Source organism: Topomyia yanbarensis, chromosome 2, assembly GCF_030247195.1.
Source record: "Topomyia yanbarensis strain Yona2022 chromosome 2, ASM3024719v1, whole genome shotgun sequence".
Taxonomy (NCBI): domain Eukaryota; kingdom Metazoa; phylum Arthropoda; class Insecta; order Diptera; family Culicidae; genus Topomyia; species Topomyia yanbarensis.
The window spans coordinates 6,875,640-6,898,540 of record NC_080671.1 but is presented as its reverse complement, the minus strand read 5'-3'; the positions used below and the strand labels follow the sequence as shown (position 1 = coordinate 6,898,540).

The following is a 22,901-nucleotide window of genomic DNA, read 5'->3' as shown; positions in this document are numbered from 1 at the left end:
ATTAATATGCTTTGGCAACAAGCTTGGGATCTCAGTGAAATGGGACGAATGTGTCATTCTATTTTACCAAATGTTAATCGTGAACCTTGGTTTTATGAATGTAAAAACCATTTATATCGCATTAATATAATTGATTCAAATTTATGTGAATCTTTGGAGTCATATGAGGATGTTGATCATACCATTTCACATTGTTCACGATTTTCAGAAACAAGACATTTTATTTATGCCCTCTCTTCTGTAGGAAAACCTATCTTTCATTCTGTTAGAGATGTATTAGCTAATAAAGACATTGTTGTCCTCAAAATAATTTTTGAATTTCTTATGAGATCCAATATTAAACTTTGATACTTCATAAATTTATATATTTTCAGATCTTTAAAGACGACTGATCGAAAGAATTATACAATCAAGCATTACATTTCACATACATAGGAAGAATGAAGCTTAGCTCTGTTATGGTTTTATTTAACCGAGTGAGCTAAATTAATTTAAGAATTTATTATATTTATGTATTTTGAAAAGATAAGTAGGTTTTTTATGCCTTTTTGAGAAGAGATTACAAAATGAAATTTCAATCAAAGGGGCTTTTCCTTACTTAAAAAAAAAAATAATGAATTATAAAGTATCAACAACAAAAAAAAGACTTATCAAGATATCCTCAAAAATAACAGGTTTTGGCAAACAGATATAACTTCTACGGGAGGATGATTTGAACCAATCACAGAAATAAATTCAACAGGTTCGTGGATCTGACGTTCGGCTAGTGCTGTCTCGTTGAATAAGACAAATTCCAGGATACAACTGCTGGTAATTTGTGTGAGAAACTTGAAGCTGAATCCATCCAATAATGAGAGGCAATTTGAAAGCGAAGCATGTTAACTACAGGTGCGGCATTGTCACGTGTTTCCCAAATAAGACCGGCTTGATTGTAGTCTCCAAACAGTAATGCGCAGTTATTATTTCCAATGCAAGAAAGAACAGACATGGTTATTTGCACTAACTATATCACTCTTAGGATCTAAATAAATAAATTACACTGATGCTGACAAAACCATCAGGAAGTTGTTCAAACCCTAAACCTCGCAGGTGTTGTTTCCGGTTGTTCACAAAATGTTTCTATAAACAGCATATGTATCGTCAAAATGCTTACGAGAATGAATCCTATCATCTAATCAAGTCTCGGCGAAACCAATTATGTCGAAATATGAAGAAGAGATTGCCAGGAAAACTTTATCCATTTTTGTGCGTGGCCTCGAACGTTCTGGTAGTGTGCCGTCAGGTTATCATTCGAGTCTGCGTCGAGAGTAAATACCTGAAATTCTTCCACATCGTTCCAAAGATGATCGTTCGATAACTCGTACACCTGGAAGTTGTGATTATTTAAGAATCGAGCAGAACCATTCGAACCTTCAGCACGACATATACTGCTTCCAATGTTACCTGACCAGATAACGCTGCATTCTTGAAGGCCAAACAGATTTGATGACGCGAGAAAGCTTTGATAATCAATACTTGAAAGGCGAACAGCAGATAAATGAGGTAAACATGGTGATTTACCAATCAGTTGAGTATGTATAAAGCGACTAGTGTTAAAATTGTATTTCCTCCTCTTATTCTGAAAAAATGTAAAGAAACCTGACGACAAATCGAATAAATTTGCGAGCACATTGCGGGTAATTGAAAAAGAAGAATTATGCAGACGCGTGAACAAAGAGCTTCACCAAGAATTCAAACGTGCCTATACCCAAAGGCTGATAAAAAACTGCAAACTAGCACGGTCTATCTGAAAAGGGCGTCAACTTCTGGGCAGAACCTGCACCAACTATGTGTCATTCATTAAGCAGTTGATATTCAACATTTCCTTTGGGAGTTTTTGAGGTTGCCGAAAATAATATTTTTCTTCCACATATAGTACAACGATGTATCAGCTACGACTGATATTGGAACCGGTCGATATTGAGTACAACCGTTTCAAATAATTTCATCCAATATTTATGCTTATTGAACTAACGTATGTCGTGCTACCAGTGCGACACAACAGAATAACGTTAAAATGCTTTCGAATCTTTTAACTACCCAACTCCCAATGACTATTAGGATACCACATCTGCTTATGAACATTACCCAGTATTGGTTTTTCAAGCGCAGAAAAATCAGACAGTATTCTAGTGTTGCATACATTGAAAGTTTCGTCAAACAACTACTAAACAAAGGGTAATCGAAATCACCACGTGTTGAAATGTAGTAAGCGAACTACCGATTCGTTTCGGATTGTTACATATGCATTTCTGTGTGTGTACTTCAAAGAGAATGCAACGTGTCAGGTTCAAAATATTCGGAAATCCCATACCCTTTGAAGTGAATGTTTAAACAGTGTGCAGCTCGAATCTCAACTTCAACCACCTTCATATAAATACAGTGTTTGGCACGATCTTTATTAACAGCGTATGATCCACGAATTCAGCAACTCAAACAAATAACCGTCAATCAATTTATGTAAAGTATTAGAACAATATGAAAAGTTCAATATTGCATATACTATTATTTTCCAACCACCATAAGCGTATTGCGCTCCGAAATTTGAGTAGATTCTCCACTCGCGATAAGTACGCTGATTATACAATTTTTCTCCTTCACTTATTTTACCGAAAAATCTGGTTGCTGCTCCAACTGAGCGCATCGTACATCATAAGCAAAAATACACATACACTTGACCCTATGATTTGGCTCAGTTCCGAATATTGATCTTTCACAAGACTGATCGAATTTCCTTGTTCTGTTTTCTTTCGCACATTCATCTGATTGAAAGCACTCTCCAAGATGCTTTTGCTGCTCGGTGCACTTAAATCACTTATTAAAGGAATAATAAACCGAAGCTCTGCACCGTTGAAGTATAGCTTTCATTGGAGTGCTTTCATCGAACACCTTGACATTCAGCTGCGGGTTATTTCTGTTACCGCACCACAGAGCATTGCAATGTAGAGAGAAAACCCGTCGATTCAGAATCTTCACACGGCTCAAGGCAATTCAAATTACAGACTATATTCCACACACTGGAATCTGTTTAGAATGTGACATGTAGCAACACATACATCGTCGCATTATCGACCCGACATCACGCCAGACCAGACCAGACCAGTTTACCGCAATATGACCAATCTTGTACATATGCACATATAGGTACATCACTATGTTTTTTCTTAGTGCCTTCAGTATTTCCGCCACCCACCACACCGTTGATCAGTGCCCATAATATTACACATGCTTTTCTACACATTCAAGTACATGTCATTTTATCGAACGGCAGAACATTTCCGTTTTAATTTTTTTGCACAACAACGTTGATAAGGACGACGACGACGACAACGACGACCTAAAATGGTCAGTAAAGTAAATGCCAGCGACTACATTCCCGTCGTATGGTTCGAGCGAAACTGAACACCACAAACCACGAAGAAGGCGATTCAACCCAACCATGCTCGGTCTTAGAGCTCACTCGGTTCATCATGGAATGAATGAATGTTGTTTTCGTTGTGCACTATCAACGCACCCGGCTCCAAGGTATGGGTGAATGAAATGAGCATATAGCTAAGTATAGACTAGTACACGCTAGTTGAGATGATCAATCGGTAAACATTCAGTCGACCAGCATCAGCATCGAGAAAAACTTGCTGTCGCGTCGCGACGACAAGAATGATGTTCTTCCAAATGGAAACTGAACAAAACGTACTAACATTACTAGTCAGTAAAACATATTAATACTAGTGGACATTCATGATGACATTATTTTTTTTCAAAAGGGGCGTGACATGTCATGGCGCAATCTGTTGTGCCATCAAATCGTTTGCTAGAGTTTGGCTTTAGAATGTTAGATCCTACATCAGATATGGTCAGTTACCTAGTTTAGACATATTATATGAAGCGTTAATTGCTCGGCCGGTGAATCGATAGATTGCGTATACATTAGTGCCAATATCATTGCCACAGTGGCGATTTTCTCTGAAAACCTAGCCAAAAGTCATTGGTATGACTAGAGTTATGAAATTCTTCTAGTTTATACCACCATGGTCCAAAAACACGAGTTATTCCGAATTGCGTTGGGATAAGTCAGTTTTACCGTGTGGGTTTTTTTTAAACATAGAAGTTTTATATGGAACCAACCGTAAACTGTTTCAAAATTTTCAGGATTTACTAAAGGACATCATAATTAATTAATTTGAGGTTGGCGAAGACTACATATTAAGAAGACTGATACTTCCTCTCTTCCCCCATGCAAACGAGAAGCGACAGAAGTTACAGCGCCTCTTTTGGAGGAAGGTAGGAAGCTTAATGTAAAAGTGTATATGTGTGTGCATCACTCTAGAAAGTACTAGCTTTACCTGCAATTGGCGTTGCTGTTACTGTCTCCAGATTCTGGACAGAGTTTCCAGTCTACTTGATATGCAGTCTTCGGGTTTGGCCAATCTTTCTCAAGGGCCACAAAAGGATGCTCATTGGATCCATTGAAAAAATGAGTCCAAGAATGATAAAGTCAGAATAGGTGGCAGTAGACCGTGCGTGAGAACCATTCCAACCATTTCCAAACTACGAGGATACTTGACCGGTACACCAATGAATCCGGAATATGGTCCAGGGGGTCACTTTCATCACATCGCAAACCTTTATTATGCGACATATCAGAAAACATCTATTGAGCTTCACATGATGATTGAAGGCATTCAAAACAAGTTTGGAGGCCATTTGACCGCGATAGTCAGCTTCGGAGAATCCGGAATCTGATTCAAATTAAAACCAATCTACTAAGATGGATGATTGCATTCAACACAAATATGGAGAATATTCGGCCGCGAAGATCGGCTCCGGTGAAACCCAGAGTGTGATTTTTATCAAATCGCAAACCTTTAGTATCGAAAAACATCTACTGAGTTTCATAAGATGGTTGAAGGTATTCAAAACCAATAAGGATGCCATTTGGCCGCTATGGTCAGTTCCGGTGAATCCGGAATCTGGTCCCAGACGGTCACTTTTACAAAATCGCAAACCCTTTGGACAACTTGAAGATTAGGGCACTTAACATTAAATACTGTTGCTGTCATATGAAACAGCATGCTTTGTAGTATAGATCACAAAAAAATGACAAATACGATATTTTTTTATATCTTGCCATATTTACTCAAAAAATAGTTTATTTTTAGAAAAAAGTATATATAACTTTCTATCGAGAGAAGCTAGAGGCTCGGTATATTAAGTCAAATCATTCTTCTTCAAAATATCTGAAAGTATTTCTAAAGTGATCCTAATGAAAAATCAAAATTGCAAAAGTTATACAAAGAAAACCATTTTTTTTAAGAAACACCCTATTTTTTGGTAACTTACTTGTAAATTGAAAATTACACAATTACAATTAAATTGAAAAAATTTTATAACATTTTATTTTCTTCTTTTTTTTTTGGAGACAAAAAAAATCTATCTCTAACCATTAAAAAGTACTATGCTATATTTCACCCTAAGGAGGAAAATTTGGTAAAAACCAAAATTTCTCACTAGGGTGAAAATTTGTTGGTAAAAACCAGTCTTTGTACAGGAGGGCACAAATCCTTATTTCATACTATGTTGCGTTTCGGCTTCGCCTCATCAGAAACCGACACTAACACATTGTCGGAATAGATTAGCGCCGGCTTGACGCAAATCCCTTAAAACTAAAACACACTATGTGTTTCAATCAAACGACTGATCAAACGTGATGTCCCGTTCGAGCAGAAGTTCTGTTTATGCCGATGAGACACAAGTGAAGCCGAAACTTGTCTTGGCTTAGCAGGCCTATGCGAAAGCACTTGTGTCTCATCGGCATAAACAGAACTTCTGCTCGAACGGGACATCACGTTTGATCAGTCGTTTGATTGAAACACATAGTGTGTTTTAGTTTTAAGGGATTTGCGTCAAGCCGGCGCTAATCTATTCCGACAATGTGTTAGTGTCGGTTTCTGATGAGGCGAAGCCGAAACGCAACATAGTATGAAATAAGGATTTGTGCCCTCCTGTACAAAGACTGGTTTTTACCAACAAATTTTCACCCTAGTGAGAAATTTTGGTTTTTACCAAATTTTCCTCCTTAGGGTGAAATATAGCATAGTGCTTTCGCATAGGCCTGCTAAGCCAAGACAAGTTTCGGCTTCACTTGTGTCTCATCGGCATAAACAGAACTTCTGCTCGAACGGGACATCACGTTTGATCAGTCGTTTGATTGAAACACATAGTGTGTTTTAGTTTTAAGGGATTTGCGTCAAGCCGGCGCTAATCTATTCCGACAATGTGTTAGTGTCGGTTTCTGATGAGGCGAAGCCGAAACGCAACATAGTATGACATTAAAAAGTAAATTTTCTGATTTTAAAAAACTTAGAACCACCCTACCCACTATTTTAAACAATAGAAAAGTATTGTAAAGTGCAATATTTTATCATGAACACGAAATTATTTTTTTGTATTGTCCACCATGAAAGTAATTTAAACATATGTATTATAAAGGGTCAATTCACGAAAGACCAAATTTTTAAAATTACTTTTTCAGTTTTCATTTTATGCCAACCTGTCCTTCTAATGTTTTTCAGAGCTTTTGAAGACGAACATTTTCTTCTAACACATCAAAAAAATTTAATTCGATTATAATGGTTTTAACCTTAAGGTCATTCGCCTCTTCGGGTTAGAAAAATCTTTTATGAAAAATTTCTAACCCTATGTCGGGACTCGAACCCTGGTGCGCTGCGTACAAGGCAATCGATTTACCAACTACGCTACGCCCACCCCCATGTAAGCACTTAATATATCAAAAATAGATATTTTTAAATCGCATATATGAAATTTAAAAAAATATCTTATTCGCCATTTTTTGCTTAATTACAACTCTAATCACGACCTAATTTATAGTTGAAAATGAATTATCTTTTTTTGTTTGCTCCAATGAGTTATATTGCGCTGATAACTTTTCAAATAGTTAGATATGTGGTACCATGAAACAAATTATTCGCCTTAAAACAATCTTAAAGTTGTCTGAAGACTACTTCGGTTTTAAATAAATACCGCAAAAGTTTTTCTAAGAAACACCCTAACCTTCTATTTTAAATTTGTTGTAAAATGAAAAGAATGACAGCTAGAGCATACATGTCTTCAGCAAACTTTTCCAAAATTTGTCATTCTACAACTTCGCTGAAGGTCGTTTGGCTCTAGCTGGAATGATTAAAAAGTCAATTTTTTATCTTGATAAAATTAGAACCACCCTATCTGTTGTTTTAACAAAAAGAAGCGGCTCACGAACTGCGAAAACTTCTCCAAACACTTAATGAGGCTAAGTTGTTTAGTTTTAGTAAAATTTCAAAATTCCTGCTAAATTTACATTCTGGACCACTGCGCAATCGTGAGAAATCAAATAAAATCCAAACTCATGTTGAAAAAAATAAATAGCCATAAATTCGAATTTCGAAAAAATGCCCATATTGCATTTCCTATTTATTGTTGTGAACCCCTTAAAAATAACAGGAAAAGCTCTACCGTCGAAAAATCGTTTGCACACATCGGAGACTTTGACTCCTTTCTTATTGATCCATTCTGTGCATTTACAAATGAATAATATAATAAAATTAAAAGCAAGCTACAATCGCAGCATTAACCTAGACGGCTGCTGTATCAATCGCAAGCCCGTCTCTTCAGAGCACCCTGGGACGCACTGCGGCTAACACTATGGAAGCCCCTGATCCCCCTGCCATAGTCGAGCCATTGCAGTCAGCTTTCCTCAGTCGTCCCCGCCCTGTGGTGTGCAGGAGTGGTGAAGGGGTCTTCCAAATCGATACCAACGGCAAGTACGAATCTGATTTCGGTAATGCAAGCACTGACAAGTTCCACACTTCCTGTCTACCACAGCATTAAAATCTACAAATATATTACCAGAATATCGGCGGTATGAATACAGGAATCGATGATTATTTGGTAGCAAGTTCGGATGAATGCTTCGATATAATCGCCCTCGCAGAGACGTGGCTTAGCGATAGCACTCTGCCAGTGCAAGCATTTGATGCCAACTACGATGTTTTCCGTACTGATCGCAGCTTACGCAATAGTCTCAAATCAATTGTCGATTGAAAGCGCAACTGATTGGGGATATTTTGGGGGTCTTTTCTCTGGGTGGTTTATTTTTCACCGGACCACACTCACGATCTGACATTGATAGATGCACACACTAAGTCACTAGAACAGATTTCCGCTCAAGCAAGCCCGGTTGATGAGATCCTGATTGTTGTTGATTTCAATTTCTCCGGATTAAAATGGCGATCCGCTTCGGACGCAGATCCCGAACTGTCATCTTTTCATACTGACATCACCAGTTTGCTTGATGGCTTCAATCTAAATCTGCTGCGCCAAACGAATAACATGGTGAACGACAGCAACAGAATCCTCGACCTCTGCTTTTCAAGCATATTTGACTATGCGCCAAAAATTACCGCAGCGCCGTTCCCTCTGGTAAAGATTTTTAGACACCACTGTCCCCTGCATATAGTGCTTGAAGCGATTCGTGTGAAGCTTGCCTGCAATGTTTCCGATACCGTCAGCTATAGCTTTAGAAGATACTTCCTGTCGAATTGGTCCATTGGAACGAAATTCTTGACAATGATGATGTCGACGTTACAGTTCAGACCTTCTTCAATGTTATGAGCTATGCTATTGATCGCTATGTGCCCAACAGAAGCGGCCTTCAACCCAAGCCTCCAGCGTGGCAAACTGCCGAGCTGAGACGATTGGAAGCGACTAAGAGCCGCTCTGTAGAAGTACTCCAAATTTAGAGTCTGTAAAAAGACATCAAAGCGTTGCCATGCCGATTACTTGCGAAACGTTCAAGGTAAGTTGAAGTCCAAACCTAAAACATTCTGGAAGCATGACAACGAGCAAAGAAAGACATCCGGGTTGCCTACAACGATGAGCTATGGAAGGCGTATGAGCTCTAGTTCACAGAAAATTTGCCAACTATTTTCTGAAAAATTCGCCAGTGTTTTCTCCAACGAGAAACTGGCACCGACCCAGGTTTTACGCGCGGCACTCAATGTACCTCAATCATACCAATCTTTGAACTCTATCAATATCGACTGGCGATTGCCAAAATGAAGGCTTTAATCTCGGTAGGCCCAGATGGTATACCAACTATTATTCTTAAAAAATGCTCTGACGGTCTAATTGAACCTTTTTGTTATCTGTTTCAACTGTCGCTAACAACCGGAGTATTTCCCGAACTCTGAAAATCCTCCTTCATGTTTCCAGTTCACAAAAAAGGTAATAAAAACAACTATCGCGGTATTACAACGCTAAGTGCAGTTCCTAAGCTGTTTGAAATGTGTTGGAACCCACCTTCGGCCACCGCAAACAGTATATCTCCGAGATTCAGCATGGATTTATGCCGAAACGTTTAATATCTATAAATCTTCTGTTGTTCATAACAAATGTGTTCAAACTGACATTCAGCTGCTTTTGTCAAGATTAATCACGCTATTGCAGTTTCTTCTGTATTTCAACGACGTCAACTTTTGTTTAGAAGGACCACGGTTGCTTTCGCTGACGACCTCAACATATACCACAGAATCCGGAATGCTGATGAACCAGCTTTCCTCCAACGCCAATTGGTAACCTTTGCGGAATGGTGCGAAATCAACCAAATGAACCTAAATCCCAAGAAATGCACGGTCATTACGTTTGCGAGGAAAAAGGAGCCAAATCGATTCGAATACTGTCTAACACAAAACAACGATTGACTGAGCGAATTGAAGATCTTTTTCTCAATGAACAACTGAAAAGATCTAAACCCAACTATTATTTTCTATATCACATACCGCTGCAGCCAGAATCGAAAACCAAATATGTCATTTCAAAATAAATTATACAAGCAATAACTTCTGCTGTCTCACGAACCACAAATAACATTGGTCTTCTTCCGGGCCACCAAGAGTATTGAAATAGTGATGTATGTACCTATATCATTCTTCAATAAATTTTTAACAAATTTAGCTTGTTGAATGTGGATGGCTCAGGGGCAAAATGAAAATAGACTTATTATGGGTAAAATTCAGGAACATTAGATTTTTTTATATATTTTCTCAATAGGGTGGATGTACCAATAGTCGCATACTTAAGAAAAACTTTTGCTAAAAAATCGATGAAATGACATATGGGCAATGTTAATACATTAAACGAAAGCTTTCAATCCCTACTTCATAGGAAAAATATAAAGATGGTTTGATAACCAATTTATGTATTCAAAACCAGTTGTACCACTATAGGAACACATGTACCAACAGTGGTGCAATCGCTAATTTCTGTTCCTATTGTTGCAAATCCCATTGATTTCTTATAGGACTTGCAACTATAGGTACATTAGATCAACTATAGGTGCAAGGGAGCTCAAAATTCGAAGAAATTTTTTTTTTTTTTCAATAGTTTTTCGAGCAAATTTCAAGGATGATAGTTTTATTATCGCATAATTTTAGTGCGATGAATCGATAAAAAAATATTTGTTGATGGTTGGGACCTTAGTTAGTCGAATAACCCACTACTGCAACTATTGGTACACCTCAACTATAGGAGCACCCACCCTACCACATACAGTGACACAATCTCATTTTCGTACACCGCTATGCGGAATGCTTATATGCATTTTACAAGTAAAAAATAAGTTTGCGAGACATTTTATATATGTAGAAACAGTTTACTAAACAGCATAGGGAAGATACAATAATTATCTTTGTACTACAAATGCTCATTTTTCAAAAATAATCATAATTCTAAAGATAGTCAAATATACACGCAATCTCATATTCGTACAGTACACATATTTTTTCAAAAATCAATTGAAATTTCTATAATAAATATTCAATGTGCTAGCTTTTGTTACAGTTTTCAATCGTATTGGAATGCTGACCACTAGTTTTTGTGTGTATTCAACTTAAATTTTATCCCATTCTTCTAAATAGTAGTTTCAAAGATCATTCTCATTATAATCCGGATAGTTTCGCACTTTTTATCCAAGTACTCGCATTTATTTTTCTAATCAATTAATAAACGGGGTCCGCAATGGAGAATCCATAGCATTCAAACAATTATAAAATTACTCTAAACGTTTTTTGCACGCCATATGCTTTAGGTTCTTCTCATTATCAAATTTCCAATATCCACCATTTCTAAGTAAAAGTACCATTTTATGGAAACTTTGCTTTAAAATTTATTTTAAGATATTCATATTAAAATACACATTCTGATCCATCATTGCACCAATGAAGACCAAATTTCTAGCACTTCTAGTGAACATATAATACCCTATACAAAAAAGTCCACAGTCTCTGCGCTTGGCTGCTTTTATAAGGCTTCTACGTCCAGGTCTGAGTTCGATTTTCTCCACTCGAAACAACAGCCATTTGAGGCAAAGATGTTGAATTTGGACTCGTAGACAAAGTTTACAATCTTTCCAATATTCCGATAAAATGTTTCAATGTTGTTTAGTAAATAAAAAATCAATTCTTTGTTCCTTTCATTGATTAACAGCTTCTTGCTCAGAACACAGGCTTCGTAATTGTCCGTTCTCCGCACATTACGAGCCGTACCAGAGCAGACTTATATTTAAATGCTATGATTCAATTTATTTACCATGTTTATAACATTAATTACTTGATTTTCCCAAATTTTTCTAATTAAAAATCGTTTATCCTGCATCGTAAATTGTTTACAGTTCAAGTTTTTCGAAATATCTGCTCGACGTTTCGCCACATCAAAGTTTTTAACGACATTTTAAATAGTTGGACACAACATTTAAACGATTTCAAAGATTCCATAAAGTTATTTACCTTCATTTTAATGAGTAATAATTAGTTTTCGTCCCATAATGGCAGCTAGTTTACTTTTTTTAACCTTTACGTTAATTTGAGGGAATTTCCTAAATTAGTGTAGAGGAAACTGTGCCAATGAACACTTTTCTGTAGTCATAAAATCTCTTTATCTAAGTAAAACAAAAAAATAAAGAAATAACAGGTCTTAAAATTGACAAATTAATTGACTTTTCAAAAGTGTACGAATATGAAATTGTGCCATTTTCACACCAAGTAATGATTTTTTATGTGTAGTGTACGGAAACTTACACACTTTAGATTACAAATGATAAGAAAATGACAGATGATGATTCTACTACCACATTTAGAACATAATACCTGTATTAAATAGCGCAAACATTTATTAAACAATATTAAACATATACACTAGAGGTGTACGAATATGAGATTGTGTCACTGTATCAACTCCCTATAAATTATAATTAATTTCACTATAATTGTTGTGTAAAAAAAGGGGAAAGGTGGCCAAATATGATGTTTTAAAGTGTATCAAGCTTACAAGCTCGGAACAACTGTCGGATGTCGGATTCCCGCAAACATCACAATTCTTTACTACGTTTTAACAGAAGTGATGAACTGTGGCTCGACTTAGAACAATCGGTGGACTAAAATCTACACTTTATCGTATCGGTTTAAACAAGATGGTTTGATGTATTTTTGGTACGATAAAAATAAACATCTACTGTTAATTGGGGTAATTCAAAAAGATGTATTCTGTCGAACCTGTCTTTAGAATTGTTGTATAGCAATTTTCGTGCGCTGAATTGTTTTTGATAATGAAAATTCCTATAAAAAACCTTTATTACTCATTAGGGTGGCTGAAAAAATTATTAATATGTTGCGAAGGTTCAGATTTTTTTAAAGAAGTGATTGCGCAATAATTCCTTATTAGAGATATATAAATATATTATAAATTAACTTTACTACTCATTGGAATTGCTCAAAAACAAGTATTTTGTCTTTACAGGTCAAATACTTTTCTCAATATTAATTATGATACGCTCAATAACGTTGTTGCCATCCCTATGTTGAAATGAATCTCTTTAGCTCATATCTATTACAAGTTTGTACATCAATTGTATTCTTATATATAATTAAATTTAAAGTTTCCTAGCCTTGTGTACAGGGAAAACTATACCCTGAAGTTGTTTTTTATGCGGTGGATACGTACCGCATAAAAAAACCGCATAACTTTGAAAATCCGCATAAAAAACCGCATAACTTTGAAAGTCCGCATAAAAAACTGCATAATTTTGAAAATCCGCATAAAAAACACATAAGGTATGAAATATTTTTGAATATTAAGAGCCATGGTACTCAAGGAAGGGCAAGGATTTGAAGCAAGAAAGTTTAGAGAAAAGCGTGGAGTAGAGTCATATGAGCAAGCTGAGAGTTTCCCGGCTACTTGACTCTTTTTCTTCTGAAACGCAGGAGTCAGGATCTTTTGGCATTAAATGCGAATCACCTGAGTCTGCGGCATGTCCAGACAAGCGTAAAGTCACTTAATGACTTATGCTGTCGGAACCGTGACTCCCCGGAATCGCAAGACTGACCTCGGCACCTAACCGACCAGCATCGAGATTACGATTTCGAAAAAAATTTCAACGTCGGGAAGTTTCTCCGTCGGAGTAGACTAGGCCCACCGCCGGGGACTAGTTCGAATAGATCGGGAAGTATCTCCGGCAGATGCTCGTCGGGGCACCTGTCAACTGGAAGTCACCCTCCACCCAGAATCGCAGGATCGACCTTGGCATCTGCCCGGGTAGTATCGGTTTCGGAAGAGCTTCCACTGCCGGGGAACTCTTCGTCGGAGTAGGAAAGATCCATCGTCGGGGACTATTCCGAGTAGTCCGTAGCGAATCGCTGGACTGACCTCGGCATTCTGCCGGACTGCATCTAAGGAAGAATAACGTGTCCGTCAACGGTTGCAGGAGACATTCTTTCGTCGGGGAACTCCTCGCCGAGGTAGGCTAGCTCCACCGTTAGGAACTACGCCGAGTAGCGCCGAACGCGACAGACCCTGGTCGTTGGGCCACCAGTGAACCGGAAGCCACCCTCCAACCGGAATCGCTAGATCGACCACGACATCCAACTGGTCAACGTAGAAAGGAAGGCATGTAGAATGTCATGCCGTGCAGGGTTGATATGGCGGTTACGAGACAAGCGAAATCTAGCACGACCAGCTAGATCTGGAATCAGGTGAAGTGCATTAGCACGCCTCCCCCCAAAGTAGTCATTTCAAATGGAATCTGGTAGATCAGGCAAATGTCGGACTTCTTGGTGGAGTTTAGAGAAATAGGGTTCAGAGTTATCTTCTCTGTTCAGAGTCCCTCACTCTGGCACACGATGGACGAAATCGGTAGTATTGTTTAACTACTGAACGTGTGCCGGGTCGGCGTAAAAGCTTTATCACCAAGTAAAAAAAATACACGCTCAGAGACTTTTTTCCGATCTCGACGAACTGAGTCGAATGGTATAAGAGATTCGGCTCTGCGGGCCTCGGTAAAAATTCCGACCGATTGCGTAAGTTTTATTATGAGAAAGGTAAAAAGGTATTCAGTCATTTTCTGTTTTTATTTTCACTGCATCAAGAATGCTTCTCATATCCTTAACCCAAAGACTAGTACTTTATAATCTAAAATAAAAATATGAACATTTTATGTATTTTGTTTAAGCATGTGCATTCACGAGGATCTATCTTTCGATAAAAGTCGCTTCAGGTGATGCCCTAGAAATTAAAAGGAAGCTGCATAAAAAGAATCGCATAACTTTGAAATTCGCAGAAAAAACCGCATAACTTTGAAAAACCGCATAAAAAAGTTGCATAAAAATATTCTACCGTCAAAAAGAAGCATAGAATAAGACGTTAACATGAGAGTAACTTCCTTGCACCAGATAATAATAGCAGATCAAAACATGAAACCTTATTTCTCAACCAAACAAAACTAAAAGGAAAACGGTCGTTATCCGCCTAACAGAGCGTAAAGCGTTGTTCATGGCCTATTGCGCACTTGCTCGTATCTACCCAGTGTGGATAGTTGTTATAGCTTATTGGACATTCGGCTGATGAAGCTGCCTGCATTCAATACCAATTGCGTGATTGCGCTGTTGTTTGCCGAGTCATCTCTCACATGCAGCTCAAAATGTTGCTGTGAGAAACCTTTGCTGTCGATCTTCGCGTGATGTTTTCGACACACGGAAACAACGCAGAACGATATCTCCCGGTAGCGGTGCAGAAAAATCAAACAACCGCGGCGTTCATCGGAGAAGAGACGATGAAGATAAAACATGCTCGGATGGCACTTTTCAGTGTGAAAGAAATGGTTCCGTGCCGAAGAGCTTCGGTCTAGCTTGGAGTGAAATGGATATTTTAGTCTGTTCAGAATGCACTCAGCTCGCATGTCGTGCGAGATGTGGCGAAGGACACTATTTTGTTGTTGCTAAAAATAATGTGAGTCCAGACGTTATCTTTGAAAACGTAACCTATCTTGACTACGGGGTTTTCACGGATTTTCTGTGCTACTATTGTATGTAAAAGTGACGTAAACGCCAATTTGGTCAAATTTTATGATACAAAATACTGATTTTCCTAATTTTATTATGATTATCTTTATCAGTTAGTTGTATATAAACCAACGGGCCTAACTTTTATTCAATTATTTTTTTTAGTTTGCGTTGCATTGCTAATTCACATTTTTTTCGACGTCGTTCGGCAGAATTTTGTTTTTTTTAATGGAAGTTCGGTGGTGCTTGCTTTGCTAGACTTCTAATATCTAATTAAGATGTGTACATGATGAACCAGCCTAAAAGCTGTTGTTTTCTTTTCTGCATCATTAGCGTTGCACATAAATACTGAAAACCAAACGCCGGCGTTGGCATTTTAAAGACGAACACTAATTGTATAATCACATTGCTCTGAGGCTCCCGAGTACAAAGGGGGAAAGCGTGTTTCAAGCGCGATTCATTCATTGCAATATACAATATCAACGCGGCCCGTGCCAAGACATTCTAATTATATCCAATGTCAATGTTGTTTATGTTGGTTGATTTTTGAATAGCTCGGGTGGAATACATACATATAAACAGCTCATGTAAAGATAAGATATATCATAGAACATGGAATAACTATGCGTAAAATGGTAGTGTAGTTGCGTGAAAATTAAATCAAGGCCACAATCAAGTTTATGATAAATTCAATATTTAGATGAGATCACCGATGGTCTAAATGTCTTCCTAAATGTCAGGTATGATGATGATGATGATGATGATGATGATGATGATTGCGGTCTACCACCTACTGTACTGACTATGATCGCAAATCAGCCCCAGAAAGATAGGAAATTCTATAGAAAACGGGATAAATATGCGATGATGGGCAGTGTAGCAAAGCACAACCGATTGAAATAGACTGACATTTCAGATCAAGTTTTCTTGCTTGGATGATATCTTCAATGTGTATGAAGGGCTAAATTCCGCGATCCCGTAAACTGAGGTATTTACCCGAGGAGTTCCACAAGAAAGCAGTAGACCATAAAACTCGACAATTTTCGATTTAAACAAAATGTTGCATTTGTGTTTGGTTTATGAAACTCCATGTTTTTCACTAACATTCCGAAAATTTTGACTCAATGGCATTTTTGTAATAGGGTGAATGTGTTTTTACACGCACTGCTTTCAAAAAAGCATTATTCGAGAATCGTATTTTGTACAAACAAAAAACCAACGACCAAATTAATACGGATAAGGATGTTGTAATACCCTGTATTGTATATTGCCAGCTGGATGTATCATTTTTCAACATTGAACAGCTCCGCCATTTTTCAACCGATTTTCATAAGTAAACAAGTTTTTTTAAGGATATTTTGTGCCATTTGTTATAAACCAGGTTTAGAAAACAACGTCGATTAAATGACCACCCCAGTGGCGGCGCGAGGTGTTTTGGCGCTCGGGGCAAAAAAATAAATTTGCCGCCCCTCTTACAAAGAATTTTCAAAAGAATTCAATAATTTCCTACAGGGTCTACACAAAAATGAACTTTTTCACATTTTATTGTCAATATTTTGTCCTGGCAGTGTTGCTCATACATTTCCTCGCAAAAGGTGTGGCTACGACTCCTTTCACATGTTCGCTCCCCGCTCGTGTCCTTCATTTATGGCAATAATTGGAACCTAAAATTTTTTTGTTTGAGCAAAGAGAGGCCATTCTCCATTTGGTTCATAACTACTGGTATAATAAAATATTACATATTTAAAAAAAAACTGATCAAAGAATTGGACAATTCATTTCAAAATATTATTCTTGTGTGACATTGGCGATCAACCTTTTTTTTTAATTCTCTAGCTGAACGTTCAGAGAAACATAATTCAATATTAATTCTTCAAAATGGCTAATGAGATTTTTGTAAACAAACTTGCTTCGCTCATTATTCCGCTGCCGAGTTGAATTTCATGAAAGATACATATGAATCAATATCTTTACCCTTAGTAGAATCAATTACAAATATTTTCTGCGGTGAAATTTTAATAAATTTAGAAAAATCAGCAAAACAAAAGTTTGTTTACAAATCTTATTAGCCCTAATCAAAAGTTGGTATGGAATTGACCTTCAACCCTCAACAAAACCATTTTGTTTATAAACAATAACGTTTATCAAGTTATAGCTGAAGCAAGACTAGCTTATAACATTAATTATTGGGAATATAAAATTTCATTTGAGCGCTAGCATATATAAGTATTATTCGTAGAGCTGAAGTAATTGCAATTTGTCTGGCTACATCCCGCTGGAGCAGTGCTGCCAAGGACAGTTTATGTTAGGGGAATAATAGAAATTTTTGATATCTTTATGATGACTCGAATTATTATTGAAAATTGATAAACTCTATCAATTTAGGCTGTCTTCGACTACCTTTAATTTTAAGCAGCTTGTAGCACTGCGAAAGAAGAACCTATCTTAATTAAAACAGGTTTCTCATGCTCCTTGATCCCCACAGTTTTGATGAAAAAATGTTTTGGAGTCCTATATGCACCAGAGAAAAGTGAGACATGTATGGGTTAATGTATATTTTTTAATTAGGCCATTACAAATCTTTTTTAAAAATTATGTCCAAGTACAAATTTTTTCTGAAGGGGGGGGGGGGGGGGGCAAACAAAAAATAAATATTTATTTTAATAAAGACGATTTTTTTTCTTTTTACATTTTCTTTCGATTGAACAATCGTGGACGTTTCCGCAGGGTGATTTCGTATAGCAGGGTTGAGCTATTTGTTTTACTATAAAAATTCATGCAAACATTACTGAATCAATCAAAAGTTCACATAGGAAAGAGATGCTAAAGTTTTCGTTTTAAATAATTTTCCGAACAGTGCAATTTCTAAATTCCCAATAAAAGCTTGAAAGTTCTCTAGAACTTAATGTAAACATTTAAGAGTACATTAAGGTATTAAGGCACATGGACCAACTGTACACACAAGGCATGAAAATCGGTCAAAGGTGAACCTGCTTGATAACAATGTACAGAAACAGGATTGCAACATTTCACTTATGGACTTTTGGAAAACATTCTGGAATGAATCCAAAGGTAAAAAGTGCGTCAATGGAATTATTCATATCAGATATGGTTTTCTCTGATATTTTTTTCTATTGGGTATTTCGTATACAGTAGCCTGGCGAACGTACATCCTGTGCATACTATATTTTTTCGAACTCTAGTGGAAACATCAGCTTTGGTTTATCGCTTGTGCTTGAAGACTTGTAGATTTGTTTGTTTGGTACATGATAGTAATTCGGCTCGGTTCCGTGTACATCTTCGAAATCTTTGCATTTTTCTCCATCTTGTTGCGCAGTAGGTCGCCACATCAGATAAATTCATTTAATAGTCGTACGGATTTATGAAATGTATAGTAATCATCAGTTCATTTTTTGCCTTTTTCATATAAGGAAGACTGCGCAATCACTCTGAAATTCGACTTTTTAAGCTACACCCGGAGTGTCGAGTGTCATATACCACTAGGTTCAGTTCGTCGATATCTGAAAATGTCTGTATGTTTTATAGTATGGTTAAATAGCTTCAAAACTGCATTGGCCCTAGAAGGGACTCACTTTTGTGCCTAACCACTACTAACAGTCCTCACTTTTCATCCTTCCTTTTGTTCCACGAGACTGCATCGAAGCGTTATATCGTGGGGAGGCTGATTCAGTCTCAAGACAAAATGATACATTAGAGCGGTTTAGCTCCGAACACATATCCGGCTAATCGCAGTGATGAACTTCCGTTAGCCATTTGGCTCCCGTTTCTGTAAACCATTTAGTTCCTGTTTTCGCGAGCCATCTCAATTCCTCGTCGGAAGTTCTCCCGATACCGATGCCTGTTGCGCGAGTCATTTAGCTTCCAGTTTTGTCGCAATCTACTCGCATAGTCAATAAATCCTACTCAAAGGGCCAACCAGTACTTGGCGAGGACGGTTCAGCGATACCGGATGGTTCGCTGCTTCCAGTTCGTTGAAAACTCGACGACCCACCGCTGGTGCTTCACTCGATCTTGTCCCTGACGGTGAAACTAGTCTGCTCACATGCTCGGTCCAGCGATTTCCGCTGGTTCGTGGTGCCCAGTACACTGGCGCCTCAAGCAAAGCTGTGGTTGCTCTCACAGCCTTCCCCTTAACATAATCGTCGTGACTTTAAAAGTTCAAGTCAATGATATATTTTCCGACCGCGCTGTCTTTCGGCTGCTAGTCATCACCAACTCTGTTTTATGATGGGCAATCGTCTCCGTGTCGAGTGTCTCCTTTTCTAGCAATTGTCCGATTACTTGGAACACCACATCATCCGTGAAGCCGAAAATCGTTATATCTCTGGGAAGGTTCAGCTTCAATACTCCATCGTACACTGCGTTCCACAGCGTCGAGTTGAGGAACGTCAGTTGTAGTTGTGATTCACCCTTGTCTGTCTCGTAGATCAGTGTTCGGTACTGAAAGTAGCACTATAATATCCTGCAGAGCTACTCATGCTGTACAGCGAATGGGTGATTGCTTCCCAGCTAGTACTATTGAAGCATTCTTCACGCCTAAGGGAACCACCACGCTAAAACGAAATCCTTATCTCTGCTGTCTCCACAGTCCCCACAACCGTTTGGATGGATTTCACTGTAGACTTGCCTATAAGGAAGCCGAATTACATGAGATGCCGTTCTCACGGTCCACGTACTTCGTTAGCTTGTTCAGGATTACTCCTTCTCTCTAACATTACCAAGGGATATATTGACTACGCTGGAAGATTTCCATGTTGTCCCGGCATCGGAAGCAACATCAGCTTTTGTCGCTTCCAATTATCGGATCGTTTTGAACATATCCGGGCTCTTATGTATCGCTTCACTTTTATGGCTTTCGCCATCTCGATAAGCTGTTTGTTGGTAAATCGATCTTCATCTTTGTGATCATCCTCCTCCCTGTACGGCGAAAATAGATTCATGTTGTGAGGAAAACCTTTCGATGGTGACCTCCATCTTTTCCGGGCACCTTTCAGGTGGTGCAGCTGAGCCTTTTATCTTTGTTATGCCAACTTTGTAGGTCTCTCCTAAGGAAATTCGCGTTGGCTTTGTGGCAAGGCTTTTTTGTACAGCTTGACTGCTTTGTTGAGAGCGGTTCTTGCAGCTCGCTTCCCTTGAGCTTTCTGACTTCTTTTTAATTTTAAATATATTTGACACGGCTCAATGCGTTAGCACAACTGAGCCGTAGAGGGCACCTTGGGGGTCATTTGGTCCGTCTTCTCTCGCGTTTTCGTTTACGTCCATGTCAATATCGGTATTGCATTCATCTTGTTCATCATCGGATGTTCTTATTTGTTGTTTGTGCTTACGGGTCGCTATTGTAAATTCTTCTTCATCGGTATTAGATTCCTTATTGGTGGTGTTGGTTGTTGGTTTGGAAACATTTGCTGTAATCGTTGTTACTTCGATGTTGATAATGGCAGTTGGTTTAGTGGTACTGGGGCCGATCGTTGTTGAGCTGGTGTTTGTGAATGTCCGGTCTGCAGTCGTTGGTTTACCAACTGGTTGTGGTTTAACATACGATGATTGTATACCGGCTTTGGTCGTATCAGGTGGAATTTCTTTAGCAGTCTCTGTGCAAGGTTTCCCGTGTTGTAGCGGATGATCACAATATTGACAGGTAGGAATCTGTCCTGGGTGCGTGACTAGTGTTCGTTGAGAATATTCAACACCATGAGGTGATTTGCATGTGAAAGTCAAGTAAGAGGGAATAGGTTTTGTCGTACGCATTCTCACCACACGAACTCCGTTGCGGAGTCTTGGGAAGAAGTTCCTCCAACTATCTTCCTTAACACTATTCACCTCTCCGTATTTTGACAGGATTTGTTTGATAGCGAAGGAACTAGTACGTGGTGCCAGGTCATGTCAACATTTATATACGTTGGGATACTGTATAAAATGTCATTACATTCGATGACGTGTTTCATGTTGTTCTGGGAAGCGAATGATTCTGCTTGACTAATATTTTTTAACATATTCAGTACCGCATGACGTAAATGGTAGAATTGCACCGCATAAAGTACCGCAAGCTACGTTGAACTTCAAGTTCACCTTCAACATTTGCTCCCCTTCATGAATTGATGGTATTACCGGATATTTCGTGTAGTCAACAGCAACATAGTTTGCCCGCATCGTGATATACTTTTGCTTGGCATTGTCACGCATTGTTTGTTCACGTATCACACACTAGGCAGAAGGAATCAATTTTTGCCAAGCGTCGCGCTGGTAAATTTGATTACTTGCCCTGCTATTGCAGCGGAGCGATTTCTAGCTTCTGAACTGAGCGAGATGAGAAACCGAAGTGATCTCCGACTTCTTCTCCAAGCTCGGAGGCAACTTATACGTAGATCGATAATCGTCGTATTGCACCCGGCGACCGTTTCTCAGTTTCCCATCCCTTGGTATAGTCGCATTACACGCCTTTGTTAGTAGTGCCGTGAACTCGTTCGCATTTAGGTTGAAGAGGATACCCTCAAATTCAAGTTCTTCGACGGACACGTTCCTGTGAAAAATCGCTGTTTTCCATCTTCACTCGTTTATATATCTCCTACATATTCATATTCATGTGTAGTTCATAGTTCTGTTATCAATGCTGTACCAAATCGCTTGGTGGTCGCTGTGGATATATCCTCGCACACTTTTCAGTCCATCTTTCCGGTTACTCCAAGGCTACAAAAATTGACATCGATAATGGATTCCCGGTTCTTCCTGCGGTAAGTGCCGATGATACCATTATTTGTAAGATCTATATTTAGCCTTGCTAGAACATTCTTGATCGCTGATGGCCAGACAAAGTTCTTTTGATTCCAGCGTCTATCTCGAAAATTTCGCATGTTTCTGGTTCTTGGAATATTTCAGAATTAATGTCTCTTCGGCTTCTTGGAAAACGGCTTATTCAATTTTCACAAGCTTAGCCTTAAATGGAAGGTTTGGTAGCAGATTTTGATCTGATCAAGTTAATAAGAATCGCACATATGGCTGCGGAAATACGGTATGAATACTACGATCCCATATGAAATCTTTAAATGTCAAAAACCTTTCGGTAAAGCTCATGTATATTAAATATTGAATCACATATAAATCTCCAGGAGTCAGATTTGAATTCAGATTGTTTCCTTATCGAAATTATTTTCGAATGCAACGATCGATTATGTCTCTATCGACTGTTGCGTTTAAAATGGAATCGATTCAGAAGTCGGTCTGTATTACCCTTTCCATGAGATGTTTGATAATACACAGATGGGTCCTTCCTTCCGCGACCAGCAAACGTTTCATTTGATGTTGGACTGGATCGATGATCTCATTTAAACTTCACATTTACCCGAGAATGGTCAAAATAAAAATTATCATGGGATGGTAATTTCTACCATCCCATGATAATAGTTTTCAGTTACGAAAAGCAAAACTCTATGGAAGCTATTGTTGTTCTATAAAACGTGA

At 38.2% G+C, this 22,901-nt stretch overlaps 1 protein-coding gene across 5 annotated transcripts in view; it reads right to left on the bottom strand.

Moving 5' to 3' along the window:
- LOC131682459 (SUN domain-containing ossification factor) overlaps positions 1-22,901 on the bottom strand; it is a 74,457-nt gene that overhangs the window by 37,181 nt on the left and 14,375 nt on the right. Inside the window, exon 1 of one of the 5 annotated variants that reach the window (XM_058963936.1) lies at positions 3,233-3,415. The exons of 1 other annotated variant lie outside the window; for it this stretch is intronic. The gene's annotated coding sequence lies outside the window, so the exon portion shown is untranslated. Of the gene's footprint in view, positions 1-3,147; positions 3,165-3,232; positions 3,416-22,901 lie in introns of those variants that run through there. 3 more of the 5 variants (XM_058963938.1, XM_058963937.1, XM_058963935.1) reach the window with 3 other exon arrangements.